This window comes from Lipophrys pholis, assembly GCF_963383615.2.
Source record: "Lipophrys pholis genome assembly, chromosome: 8".
In the NCBI taxonomy this organism is placed as follows: Eukaryota; Metazoa; Chordata; class Actinopteri; order Blenniiformes; family Blenniidae; genus Lipophrys; species Lipophrys pholis.
In genome coordinates this window covers 17,642,773-17,656,709 of record NC_137630.1, presented here as the reverse complement: position 1 = coordinate 17,656,709, position 13,937 = coordinate 17,642,773, and the positions used below count along the sequence as shown (strand labels likewise).

Genomic DNA, 13,937 nt, shown 5'->3' with positions numbered 1-13,937 from the left:
TGGGCTGAATGTGGTTTGTGTTATTTTGTTCCAGAGAGGATGAGCGAGTTGTGGGTTAAAATTTCTATAAGACCTGGTGCAGAGAGAAGCAACCAGCGACCATATTCTCTTACAAATTGTTTAAATGGCGGCGCAGTGAAGCCTTGCAGAGGAGGATGTATTGTGTTTCTCAAGAAGTTCCCCCAAAAAGTCATGAAAACACTGGACCCTGTGAGGGATTATTTCTGTATTTAGAGAAAACAAACATGCACGCATTCCTTCTCTAGAGCGCTCATCCTCCCTCTTCACCCATTCGCTATCCTCAAGATTTTTCTGCTTGTCTTCATCTGCTTCCCATCGTCACGCTCATCTTCCCATTTTCTGCCCCTCAACTCCTTTACCGTCCTCTCATCTCCTGTCCCCTCACCTACTGCTCGTCCTTGCTTCGTCCTCATCCTCCTCCTCCTCCTCCTCCTCCTCGCTCAAGGGTCTCGTTCAGCCTCCAGAGTGTGCGTCAAGAGCCTGGGAAAAGATAGGGCATAAACAAGACAAGCAACCAAACCACCTGCTTCCTGCTTAGGTCTTGTGTTGGTAAATGTGTGGACGGAAATAGAAATGGGCAACCTTGCAGTAGAATTACAATAGGTAGAGCAGTCGGTGGGAGGAAAATCTCAGACCAGCCCAGCAGTTAACCAGCGCACATCGCTGTGGTGAACCCTCTGTGTTACAGGGAGAGACACCGACCTCGATGGAGTCGGGGAATCGGCAGGATTGACATCAAAGCTCAAGCCAGTAATTGATTTAATGGATGACTGGATAAGGTCGAACAGCCAACTCAAACCCAGTACTTTTCTTCAATCAATGTATAATCACAGGAAGCTATTCGCTCCGTTTTTGCAAGGTTTTTATATCAACGTCGGGATTATCATGGCCGCCGTAGGTTCTCTGACATGAATGGCAGCAGAAGGTGAATCCATGCCCTTCAAACTGTAAACTCACTAAACAAAAATTCTACACAATAATTTAATTCGTCAAATTTGTTTTGCTTTTTTACATTATGAAATTCTATAAATCTAGATCTTCTCATGGTCAACCTTGCAGTGGTATTTAATTAGAACGGGCAGTGGAAGGACAATCAGACCAGGGCAGTTAAACGCCACACATCATTTGGACCTTCTCTATCAGACAGCAACAAAATTAGAGCTCAAACAAGTTATGGATTAATTGATCGCCATAAATTGAAGCTTGAGCTTTTCACCGTTTTATGGATTTGTTGACAGCAGTAGAGTATGCTCCTATAGTACAATTTTTTTTTATTCGTGAATAAGCACCACAAACAATGGTTCAGTTTTGGAAACTTACAATTCGTCGTCTTCTCTCTTTCTTCTTTGTTTTAAGTGCTTATTGCCCTCGAAATCGTCAGTTAAATAAAGATTAAAGTTCGCAATGAATGCATCTGATTTCCTGTCATTTTGAAGGTAGCAGCTTCATTTTCTCCTCTTCCTGGGGCCAATAATTACAATCTAAATCATTATCTTACAAAAACTGCAATAACGAAATGAAGGAACCTGACTGATACAGAGCAGAAACGGTAGATTAGGAAACATGTAACATGTAACTTTTTACCTAATAAAAGATGTATTTATGTTGAGCAGAAGTCAGGTTCATAGTAGTCTTAGTTTTTGCAAATTCAATTGCTCACCACTGCTTTTTTTTTTTTACATTTGAATGTTTGTGGCCACCAGAGGTTCTCCTAAGTGCCTGGATGTAAACGGCTGAGGGGGAACTCAGGCAATGATACTGATGCTCCTTCAAATATTTGATTTGAGGAAACAGGATTTCATTTTTAACCTTGTATTGTCATTATTGTGGAGTTTATCTGCCTTTTTTTTTACATGTATTTATCTATTTTGGTACATATATGGATGGTTTTAATACACGGTATTCAGTCTGTTTGTTAATTTCATTGAGTATATTAATTTGTGGTAGTTTTAGTGTAGTTATGCTAACCAACTCATTGGGGTTAAGCTTAAATTCAATTCTAAAATGGTCTTGGAAAATTAAAAGAGCTGCCATTTAAAAAAAATAATAAAAATAAACAAAACAAAACCAAAAAATAATATATATATATATATATATATATATATATATATATATATATATATATATATTCAGCTTCACACATTCATAAATGTTTTGTTCTTGTGAAGTAAACAGAGTAACTGCAGAGTGTCTGAAGGCACCTTCATCTTTTTAACTGGCTTTGATGGTGAGAGAAGCGAGTCATTATGAAATCTGTTTCTCCTGACACATTTGTTTTTGTAACAACACTGCCTGTGAAGAGTCTCGAGAATGACGAGACTCCAGACGAACAGTTGCGGCTCCCATTTGGAGATCGAGACTTGAGCTTTTTTTTTTGTTTGTTTTTTTCTCCTCTCCCTTTTGATAGTAACCATGGTGTCATTTTGGAGTCCGGTTCAAGCACCTGCTCCTGACTCATTTGTGGAATTCACTGGTGGCTGATGGAAATCAGTCACACCCATCTTATTCACTCACAAACCAACACAATTTAGGGAAATCCCGACAGCCCGAGGCGGGCTTCACTGCTGCGAGCAGACTCGGTCTCATATGTCTGGCTGTCGTGCTGCCTCTTTCTGCTGACTGTGAAGCATTGATCCGCCACATTTTTTTACCACAGCGACACAAACGGGACTCTGTGTTGCACATTTAATACCTCCTGTAACGTAACCCTTACTTACCACCGGCCATCGACACTGGATCCTGCGTCGTGTACATGATCCTGTTGATTCGCTGCGGTTCTGCAGTGCGTGAAGGCATCTTAATATTGTGATGCACCATGAACGCGGTATTGATTGACCCAGCTGTTGCTAAGTGAGCTGTGCAAACAAAGGGAAACACTGTCTGTAGTAGAAATACTGTCTGTCCCCTCAGTGGCGTTTATTATGTGATCCTGCCATCTGTTTAACAAATGTGACATCTTAAATGAATTCATCCATCATCGGGCACGCAGCCATACTTACTCACTTCAGCATTTGTTCTTTTTGCTTTAAAACTATTGATGCTATTGATGAAAATGGTGCCGTACACTGACATCAATATATATTGTGCTGGATTTGTAGAACTCGTCAGATTTATGAAAATAACCCCTCTGATTCACCCTTGTCATTTTCCCCCACTGGCACCACAGTTTAGGCTATGCATCGTGCACAACACTAAAACTACTTATTTTGGAATCCTTTAATCTAAATGTTTAAAGTTTGTAGTTTTGAGACATGATGGAATTAAATGAAGGCTCACTTATTTAAAATAATAACATGGTATTTGCTTCGTGACCTTCCATGAATCTTTGAGAATCAGGTCAATCTGTTTGACGTGAGGTCACAAATCGGGAGCTCGGAAAACTCCCTGGAATTTTGTCGTCACTGTGAAGTGTTCAGGAGAACAGCAGTGATTCAGGGGAAGCTGCTGTGCCAGACCAAGAGAGAAGTCCAGTGTGAATTGACGTAACCGGGCTCCACCTCAGTCGTGCAAGAATGGAGCAGGCCAGCTGAAGGGGAACTCCATTGACTTCACACATCGTGTTGGGGTTGTGTGTCATATTCACATTTGAATGACTGACTCAAGTGTTGTTTAGCTCTGCAGAGAGCTGTGTGAAGTCTGAGATGACAGCAAGTCTTGTCCTGTGACTTCTGGCGCTGGTGTCGAGAAGAAAGAAGCAAACCCACCGGACCAGTGAAGCCAGTTCTTTTATTTCTTCTTTAAGCAAACAACATGAAGATAGTTTAATCACTACTAATATAACCGAGTATCTAATGTAGGGACAGACAAACACAATGAGGATATTCACAGTTACATCCCCTCATAACAGACAGTAGCTTTGAAAGATTGTGAATGTTATGTTACAAATGGTACGTCATAGGGCAATGAGATTGCAAGAGTCTTGCTATATGGTACAGATCGTACTTCAGAAGTGATGATTTGATATATCACTGTAAATTGTCATGTTTTATTCTCTAATTAAAAAATCTATGATAACAAGAAAGTTAAATGCAGCATCGAATCACATATTGCCATACTGTCAACCGTGCAGTATACATCTAAAAAAATTGATTTAAGTCAATCAACATTTCAAAAACACTTCAGAACTATTTATCAATTTCACAATTTACTTCTCAACATTATTCTAATCTCTTGATAGTCACCTGTATAATCATTGTTCCTATGTAATTTGGGGAAATTAATAATACATGGTAGTGTTGAGGTCTATGCTCAACCATTATTTTCACAGAAAAAGAGAGTGAGACAGGAAGGTGAGCCATTCTCATAGTACTACAAATCAATGCAACACAGAATATTCAAATGCTGAGTGCCATGTTTCAAATAAAGTGTTTTATGAAAACAGAATCACTATAACTATTGTTCCTTAAGTTATTCCTACACGCAAGGCAGGCACCAGTGACAGTATGGTTAATGATAAAAGAAACAACCCTCACTGTGAGTGTGACACTATTGCAGAATGTGGAAGACAAATTTTCAATATAATGAACTGGAAAGCATTTTCTTTGCTCGCTGTGCTCTGAGCTGTCTTCTTTCATATCTTATCTTCCTCTTCTGGAGTCTGTCTTTTTCTCCCAGAGGTCCAACCCCTAATCTGTATTAATGCTCTCATTATGTCTCCTCATGGTCTCATCACTCACTGAAACAAGTCGTTAAAGCCTGGAATACCTCTTACTTCCCTCACTGCTCAGTGTCGGGTGCACTACAGTTGCTCCGCATCAGTTATTATCATATACTTTTATTGGCCTTTAAACCTCTCGCATAAAGATTACTGTTAAAATGACTGTTGATTCAAGGCTCCCTCTGATCAGGCTTAAAGAACCGAAAGCAAACCCCAATCAATGTGTTTCCTTCTACTTTACTCACTACGATGACTGATGGCTCAGTCATCAGGTGAAAGTAACTTTGACTTCCTGTGACCTCAACAATCCACGCTATTGTGCTTTTCCAGAGGACAGATGGTGTATCGTTGTTTAACAGCAGCCCACCTGCCACACTGATCCTTCTAACCTGGGGAACAAAGTCGAAAAGACCTTCTCTACAGAGACGCGTAACCACACAGGCCGTCTCTAAACTTCAGAATTGATTTTCCTGACCACCGAGGCTCCAGTTGCCTCAGTACCTCGCTGCTTCTCTGACCTTCTAATTCCCCGCCAGCCACAGCAGTGAAGAGGTTGTTCCATCACTCCTTACTTTCTCAAAACTAAGAATCATCTTCTTTTGGCAGGTAGTCAACACAATCCTCCACGTTTGTATATGCACTTTCTACTTGGGAGTGTGTGCGTCATCATCTTTTCCATTCCCTTATTTTATGTCCTTCACATTTGAGGCAATATAAGTGCGAACCAAAAACTCATACAGCTTCTTGCATGACAGATTTTCTTTTTAACATTAGGATTCAAAAGTTTAAGAAACTGTCTTAACTGTCTCCATCACCATATTGAAAGTGCAGGAAAGGCTTGAAATGAGAACTTTATTTTCAGGACAGACTATAGAAATATGTAGTTTTTGTGTAAATACATTTTAAAAGAGAAGGATTGCCGATAGTGTGGCTATAAAAAGAAAAAAGAGATTTATAAAAGAAAGGAATTTTGGTTTAGTTGGAACTGAAATTCACCAGCAGCGCTCCACTTTTTATACGCTTGTGTGTCACATCCGGCCTGTTTCCACCCGTTATGACGTATTGTTCAATTAATGACGTCTTGTGGTCAAGACATGCTTTATATTTTAAAAAAAGAGGAGAGTCATTTCACCGTTTATGTGTCAACTTCCTGTTTTGTCTATCTCTCCTGCGCAATGTGCCACAGCTTCACCCACAGATTGAAATGCCGAGCCATTCTCAATAAGAACATGGCGGGCATTTAGTTCTTGTTGATTGTTCACATGCAGAGCATAAAAGCAGAGTACATGTAGTCGTAAACGTCGTCACAGTTCAATGAGATTATAATTTAGAATAGATTTATTGTGCACGTTGACCTCACGATGATGATGAGTATGCGATATCTCCCTTTGGATAAATCAAAGCCCTGTTAATGGAATATGTTGAGCCTTAATACACACTGTTAAAGTGTTTTTTTTATTTTTTTTATTTTTTTACTTAGATTAACGGAATTTACATGTACTTCCTACTCAGAATAGTTTTTTTACTCAAATGCTTCTAGATGACTTGAGTGTACAGCAGAAACACGCGTTTGACCGACTCCCTTGAAAGGCTCACTGCTTTTCTTTTCTTTGTTTAACCACAAGGTCCATTTGTAAATAGCTTTTCTTCAGTTCCTGACATTTAAGAGAGAAAAAGTTAATTGATTTAACAAATTAGTCAATAATGAAAGTAATCGTTAGCTGCAGTTCTGCTTATCTTGGCTTGCTTGTTAGTTTGAGAAAGTGGGAGTTATATTGGTAGATATCTCATTTTGAGGCAAAGCCACTTGTACACTTGTGTTTTTTTTTCTCCACCGCTGATCTGTCATCAGATGCAAAATGCGGGGAATTGATCTGGGATGTTGCTCCGAGCTGTGACGTTGGGACACAAAGCCCGCTGCTGTTCTGTATGCCTACCGAGATAATCGGTCCAGGCTCGATTGATTTTTGATTTGGCTGAAGCTTTCTGAAGAGGCAGCCTCGACGAGCTCCCTTTTGTTTTATTCATTACTTCACTCAAGACTTTTCCACAGTAGCTGATGCTAATAGCGCCGGTCAGGCGTCTTATCTCCTGTTCCTCGGCTGATTCATAATGCCTCCGGGCGTAAGAGCTCGGTGCGCTCATTTAGGACGGCAATTATATGAGAGTGGCTGGGATGGTTCTCAGGATCTCCGCTCTCTGAGTGGGTGAGAGAAAATTGCATTGAGTATATGGTGTTATTGGCGATATCTCTGCGTATTCGATGGAGACTTCTGCTCTGACCTGATCCTCAGACTTTAAAGAAGTGCCAGAGAGAAAGGGAGGTGAAGAAAACCTCTCTCGAGTTGTTGAGGTTTGTGTCGTCTCGTGTCCCGAGCAGCGAGGGTTGCCACCATGTGTGTTGGTGTAAATGGACAGACAAAAAGCGAGCCGTTTGCCAATGTGTAATATTCACTCCACCAAGGGAAATCAGGCCTTCACACTCTGCACAGGTCCCATAAGAAGAGGAAGGATGTGGACGCAGATATATACACCGGCGTTTGAATTGACAGGGCTTTTATTTATTTATGAGAGGAAGAACGGCAGAGGAACAACAATGCCAATCCCGAGGAGGAAATACAGCTCCCTTGTGTTTGGAGTGGGCTCGCTGTCAAACAGGCAGCTGCTGACATCATGTGAACAGGCAGTGCCCAGACCACATCTGACGGTGGAGGCTGGAGAGGCGGCCAGCGCGAGGGCAAAGAGCTGAGAGACGCACTACTGCTGCTACTGCTGCTACTGCTGCTGCTGTGGAGCTTTCCTGGTGTCACACTCCGCTCTGCAGGGGCGAGAGGATTTCAAATTAATTTGTCTGAAGAAGATTTGGGGCCGAGAACAACTGAAGGATCGCTTGATTACTTTGGTAGGACAAACACGTAGCTTTTAACTTTCACTTTGCCTTTTAGGGCTTTCAAATGTGATGTTGCTTGTTGCGCTAGAAACTGTCTAGTATGACAAACACAACCTGAAGGTGGGGAGGAGGTGGCGGTCTGGTTTCTAAATCTGACGAAGCAGTCTGACTGACCTGATCGATCACTTTAACACACAATAGATATTTCAACCTAAAAAATCCAATAACTCAATTGGTTACTATTTTGTGCTACGTAATCCTGCAAATAAACAAAACAAGTCTTCATTTGGAAAGAGCAGTTTGTTGATTTGCAGGACAACATTTCACAAATTAATTTGTCTAATGTATTCATTCATCATGTATTTATATGTAAAAGCATGGTCACATTATTATTTCTTATTTCTGCTTTATATTAAATACGTTTTGAGGAATGTAAAGCGTAGTCGTCTTAAAACAATTAAAACTCATTGTGTGACTCAAGCTTAGATATTGATATTCAGCATTTTATAAACAAAAGCTTTGAAGTGGGGGGAAATGTTGCCTTGTAAAGCAAATAATCTTCTCTTGCGTCATTATAGAAGTTGACAGAAACATACAGTCAAGTAATTTAAAACACAGGAGGGAATGTGTTGTGTAAAAGCTTGAAAAATTATTTATTTATTTTTTTTAATTATGATCGTGCAAATCCCAAACAAACCATTGTTGGTTACAATGTTTCTCTTAAGAATTTGATTGAAGGTCAAAAGAAACAGACAACAAGAGGAAATAGTTATTTTTCCCTCAGAAGTAAACTATTAATCAGTAATAAAGGGTCTTGGTGAGTGTGACCATTAGCACAACAGTGACAGAGCTGCTCTTCATTAGAGACAGCCTGCTCCCTCGATGCTCTTGTTTAACGTTCAGGAGACCAAGAGACAGATCTCTGTTTTACACTTAGAAATAAGAAACTTGAGTATCTGCATCATTAATTAGTCAATACCAAGTTAGGAAATAAAGCAATGACAGTAAAGTGGATTATTCCCAACTCTGTGAATGCAGAATAAAGCCAGCAGACGCCTGTTATTGTTGCTTTAAATTAGACTGATATTCAAGTATAACAAGTAGCAGAAATAATTTGTAGCTGGTGACGAGCTGGTTTGCTTTGTTACTAATTGCCAGCATTTTCTTAAGATAAAACTGTAAGTGTGGTGAAAAGGCCAGTGGAAAACTTTGGAGTTGCTATGAGAAGCAGTTGACCCTCATTCACGTGGAGAGTTTTTGCCTCGTCAATAATTGCTGGAAAATGAGTTTACAGAGTTTGCGGGAGTGGATGTCTCCTAATGGATGGCCACATCAACAAAGAAGCCTGTCTTCATGCCGGTTATTGCAGATAATGTGAGTTTATTACACACAAATCAGGCTTGAAAAGCTCCGATGGGACAGTAGTGAGCCTGCCTTTCTGTGAGCTGCCTGCTGACTCATATTGCCATGAGAAATCTCAAAGGCTTTTGTTTCTCACATCTCCACAGGGAAGCCTCTCGTGTTACATGTCACCTCGCCTGGCCACAAACCTGTCATGAAAGAAACCTCTTTGTTTAAAGCTCATGCTGCCTTTCTGGACTCTAGTTTTGCTTGTGGTGCTGAGAGAATATAGTTCTGTGTCTATCTGTCCTCAGAGAAATTGCCAGTATTCTAATCAGGTTGTTTTCTTGAAATAACTAGATTCCCCGCGCTGAAAATGACCATGTGTCGCAGGAAGGAGAAAGCGGGGGGGGGTTTGAGTTTAGCTCTTCAGTGATTTCCCTTTGCAGGTTAACTTGTTATTGTCTTGTGTGAAATGCACACCTGAGACATTTAGCTTTGAGGTGGCGTTTCCAGCTGCACCTGAGTCAAGTTTGTCTCCATGCTAACACAGTTTTTTCTCAAGATACCTTTTCATTTAACTCGAACGAGCCCTATAACATGTCATTACAGGGATTTTGCACCGTTGACACTTAATGTGGCAGTGATAGGTCAGGCAACATGAGTCACAACAGAATTTGTTATCATTGTTTAATGAACAATGAGCAAATGTTGGGATGAGCTTGTGTGGATTGATGGGGAGTCGTTTGGCTGCTTTGTAGAGAGAGGTTATTTTAGGTTATTTTATGCTCGCCATATTAAGGTTGACCTTGTTGAGTTTTTGGTTAGGATGCAGTGGTGCTCTGTGAAAACATAAATAAAGGGCCATAAATGACATGTAGGATGATAGTCTGAATACAATTTGAGGTATTATGGTGTAGGATTGATTATAGATTCAGTTTTTTAAGTACGGATGCAGAAACGTCTCGGAACATCCTGTAGTTTTTTTGGTGTGTTTGTGTGCATCAGGTGTTTTATTAATGAAGTCAAGTGAAATCTGCAGGGTGCCTGTTGCTCGCGGGGCAGAGCCAAATCATCTTCCTGTCCAGAGGTTGTTGGTTCAATTCCTCCATCAGTCAGTCACTTGTGCAAGTCACTGAACCGCAAAGTTGCTCTCATTTGAGGTCCCGCGTTTTGCACACTTTCCATTGGAGTGAATGTGTACATGGACAGGAAAATATTACCAATGGCATAAATAATATTGTGAACGTTTTTAAGAATCTTTTCACTTTATAGTGTGACATATTTTACTTTAAAGTAGAGCAAAGACACATGATTCAATCTAATAATCGATCAATAGCACAAAAATATATTTGACTGAAAACAAACTATTTCCGGCAGAATTTGATTTGCTCTCGATAACATGAAAGCTTTGCACAACCTAGGCCTGTGTCACTAGGTTTGATTTCTAGCCAGAGGGTTGGTTGTGTTTGCCCGTCATCTCGTCCACTTTACATATCCATTTTGCATAACACAAATCGCGGCAGGTGAACACCACAAATGGCAGCCTCCCGTGCGTCAGTCCGCGGAGCTGCAGCCACGAAAACAAGTTCATCATCTTTGTTCGCCTCGCAGAGACCAGACGTAAAGTGATTTTCGAACGCAGTGCCTTTAAACTGCCTCCACCACAGCTGAGACCAAACACGTGCCGAGCGGCAGAAGGCGGAGGATCATCGTCCCTCCATGGAAACCTGTTAATGATCTCACGGTAGGATTTGAGCCACATGTGCAGGCAAGCAGACTAATTAAACAAACAAATGGCAATTAGATGGGACTCCTAAGCTGCCTAACAACTGGGCTGATGGAGAAGACAAAGGCAAACACAACAGGGCACACAAGTGCACTCATGGCTGTTTTAACGACACAGTCAGAGCCGCTGGTTTGTTTGAACAGTTTAGTCTTTCAGCATAAGTAGAAATTTATGTGATGAGTATAATTGCTTTTGTAATGCGATTTGTAATGGCAGTTTTTATGTGGGTGGAACCACAATTTAAACGATTATTACCTTGCTGGAGAAGTAGATGATACTCTACATTCAGTTTGGTGCAAATGCAGAGATGTTAAACCCGAGTGCTGGAGGGCCAAAGTCCTGCTCATTTTAAGGCAGGCACACACTGAGACTGTCCCAGACACAAGATGGGTAATTGTGGTGACATCTTTGATCAAAGTCTATAATCTTGCGTCGCAGAAAGGGTTCACGGCGAGCTGTCTCAGAAATGGCTGTCTCACCACATCAAACAATGTGACTGCTGCTAAAAGGTACGGCTGCTCACAAAGAATTAAATTTGAGCATTTCTCCTGCACCTTTATGCTACGAAAACAACCGTTCCATGCCTGATTCCCTGAATTAATTTATTTCCTGAAGGCAGACGAAGTGTACATAGACGAGATATAGGATACTGTTCTTCTGTTGAAGTGTGCTGGACTGTCATTTTAGTGGAGAACGACTGTTGTACCCACTCTACACTGCACAGTGTAACAGGTGATGGATAATCTTATGAGACTGCGGAAATCACGCAGTCTTTAGAAGTCCCACTGTGCCAGGCCACCTGATTGTCATGATTGGTTTTATCATCTGGCTTTCTGTAGAGAATCATTAGATTACTGTGTGTTAGAGCTGGAAGAAGTCAAATCTGCCTACCAGCTCCTACTTTTTTGTTTCATCTGAGCAATCTCGAAATTCTTGCAACAATTTGCAATTTCAAAATAATTTCACAAGAAAACCAAGGTAGCATGCTGTAAGTGCTTCTGTCTGTTGTGTTTTGATTGTAAAACGTGGTTAAAAATATAATGATACAGATCAATGTACATCTGAAATAAATGCAATTCAGAATAGTAATAAAATAAACTAAACAGAATTTGACATAAACAAACTGATTTCATTGGTCCATACTGGTACTTACTGTTGTTGACGTAGCTGAAATGATTTCATTTAATTGGGTACCGGCTGCTAACATGGCAATGTTATGGGGAAAAAAAATAAAGAAACTCCACAACTCTGAGGGAGAAAGTGCAGATATTTTTTATAGATAAGAGAACAACCTACTTGTATACAGTAATGTGTTTATATTACATCCCACCTCTACAGAAGGGACGGTGGGCTATTTGGGATTTGATAGGGTGCAAAAACCTTCATTTTTCTGGAACTGAAAGGTGATATTTCGGGTGCAATCGGGAACCAGCGAAACGTCTCCCATGGTGCTTCGGCTCACTGATGACCATCTTGATGACGATCCATCAAAAGATCACGTTGGTGTTTGCAAACACAAACATTAAGTGTCTTGTGTGTTCGTTCGCAGCTCTCGGGGGCAAATGCCAGCTGTCCAGTTCGTGATGACATTTCCTGGGGTAGCTCTCTTGTCTCCAGCAGTTTGAACACGGCCCTTCACTGCAAATTCCCCCAGCCGGCGTTGCCCACTCTTGCACTGGCTCCCTGACCTCTGCAAGGAACAACCAGGGGTGCTTCCTTTTTGGCACGATGTGTGCATACTCTATATATAGATATATATATGAGAGAAAAGAAAACAATTGTGGGACCTTTTAGAGTGATACTGAAGGAATGCGAGAGAGACTTTGGGAACAGGCTGGCCCCGGGTCAGCATATTTGTAGTCATGGCAGCCAGCTCCTTCCTCATTCCTCCCTCGTTCTTCTGCTTGTTTTCCTCTCCGGGCCGCCTGCTCACACTTGTGTTTCTCAAAGATTCATAGCTTCACTGCTCAGCTGTTGGGTCGTGAATGAAGTACGACGTGCTTGGATAGGGAGCGGGTCTGTAGCTGTGAAGTAGTCAGTCATGCTGCACACACACACACACACACACACACACACACACACACACACACACACACACACACACACACACACACACACGGGCCTCCGCTATCTGCGCCAGCCGGTGGGGAAGCTTCAGGGAATTCAGCTGCAGGAGAGCAGCAACAGTGACGTCATTCACTGCCTGATAAAGTGTCTTTGGGTTTCCTTACATCAGAGGACTACTTTATTTTTATTTATTTTTTGATGTTTTCGGTTCCTTTTCCCTCAAGCTTTTCTGGAGCAGGGCATTTTTGCTTCTTTTTTTTTTTTTTTTGTCCCAATCTCCTGAAGGAATTCTATGGTGTTTTAGTGGTTGGCAGGATTCATGACCCAGTTAAATATGGACTGAGAACAGGAAACAGGAGTAATGAATAGCTATTGGGAGGTCGCTTTGCTTTTTTTTTTTTAAATATCCTCTCTGTGCTGGGGCTCTTTCTGGCCCCGCCTCTTCTTGTCCTTTCAATGGTTTTAAGCTCATTTAAACCGGCTTCCCATATTGATCAGACCTCCATCCTCCAGCCCTCCTCTCTGTCCCTCTTTAGTAAATCCTTGCTGTGTAAGGACAGACACATGGACACCATCGAGGGGTACGACTGTGCAAGCGAGAGCCCTTTTTCCTGATGTCATTAGGACGGCCAATTAGCACAGATGTCAGCAGTGCCATTAATCGCTGTACGCAAATAGAAATGGTAATTATTAACACCTTCATTCTTCTTATTAATTTCCTCTCAGCTGTTGGTGTCTTCAATTCCCACGTCTCATTCCGTCGTGGTGATCGACACTCGCTCTCACACACAATGATGTGCAAAAGTGCCAGGCAGTGTGCTGCAATGCTGTTTATCCTTCGTGTAATACCAGCAGGAAGCAGTGTGATTGGCTCCAAATTTATTCTGCAGCTGAAGAAAATCACCCCAAAGAAATTATAGCAGCTATTCAGAGATTGGAGATATTCAAAAGGGAAAATTGCTTTTTCAACTTTTATGGATACACGATGCTTTTTGACATTATCTTAAAGATTTTGTTTTGCGACGGAGGAGCAAACGCACGTGCATGTATGCACATATGCACACACACTTCACTAAAATTGTCATTGTGTATACAGTGCAAAAATCATCAGGAATGACACAGTATTTAGAAAAAAACTTGACTCAAAATATGATAAACTTGCAGATGATTTT

At 41.2% G+C, this 13,937-nt stretch overlaps 1 protein-coding gene across 2 annotated transcripts in view; it reads left to right on the top strand.

The window, feature by feature from the left end:
* Positions 1-13,937, top strand: part of pkig (protein kinase (cAMP-dependent, catalytic) inhibitor gamma) — a 35,180-nt gene that overhangs the window by 13,695 nt on the left and 7,548 nt on the right. The window contains exon 1 of one of the 2 annotated variants that reach the window (XM_080470432.1): positions 7,196-7,580. The exons of the other annotated variant lie outside the window; for it this stretch is intronic. The gene's annotated coding sequence lies outside the window, so the exon portion shown is untranslated. Of the gene's footprint in view, positions 1-7,195; positions 7,581-13,937 lie in introns of those variants that run through there. 2 annotated transcript variants of the gene reach the window in all.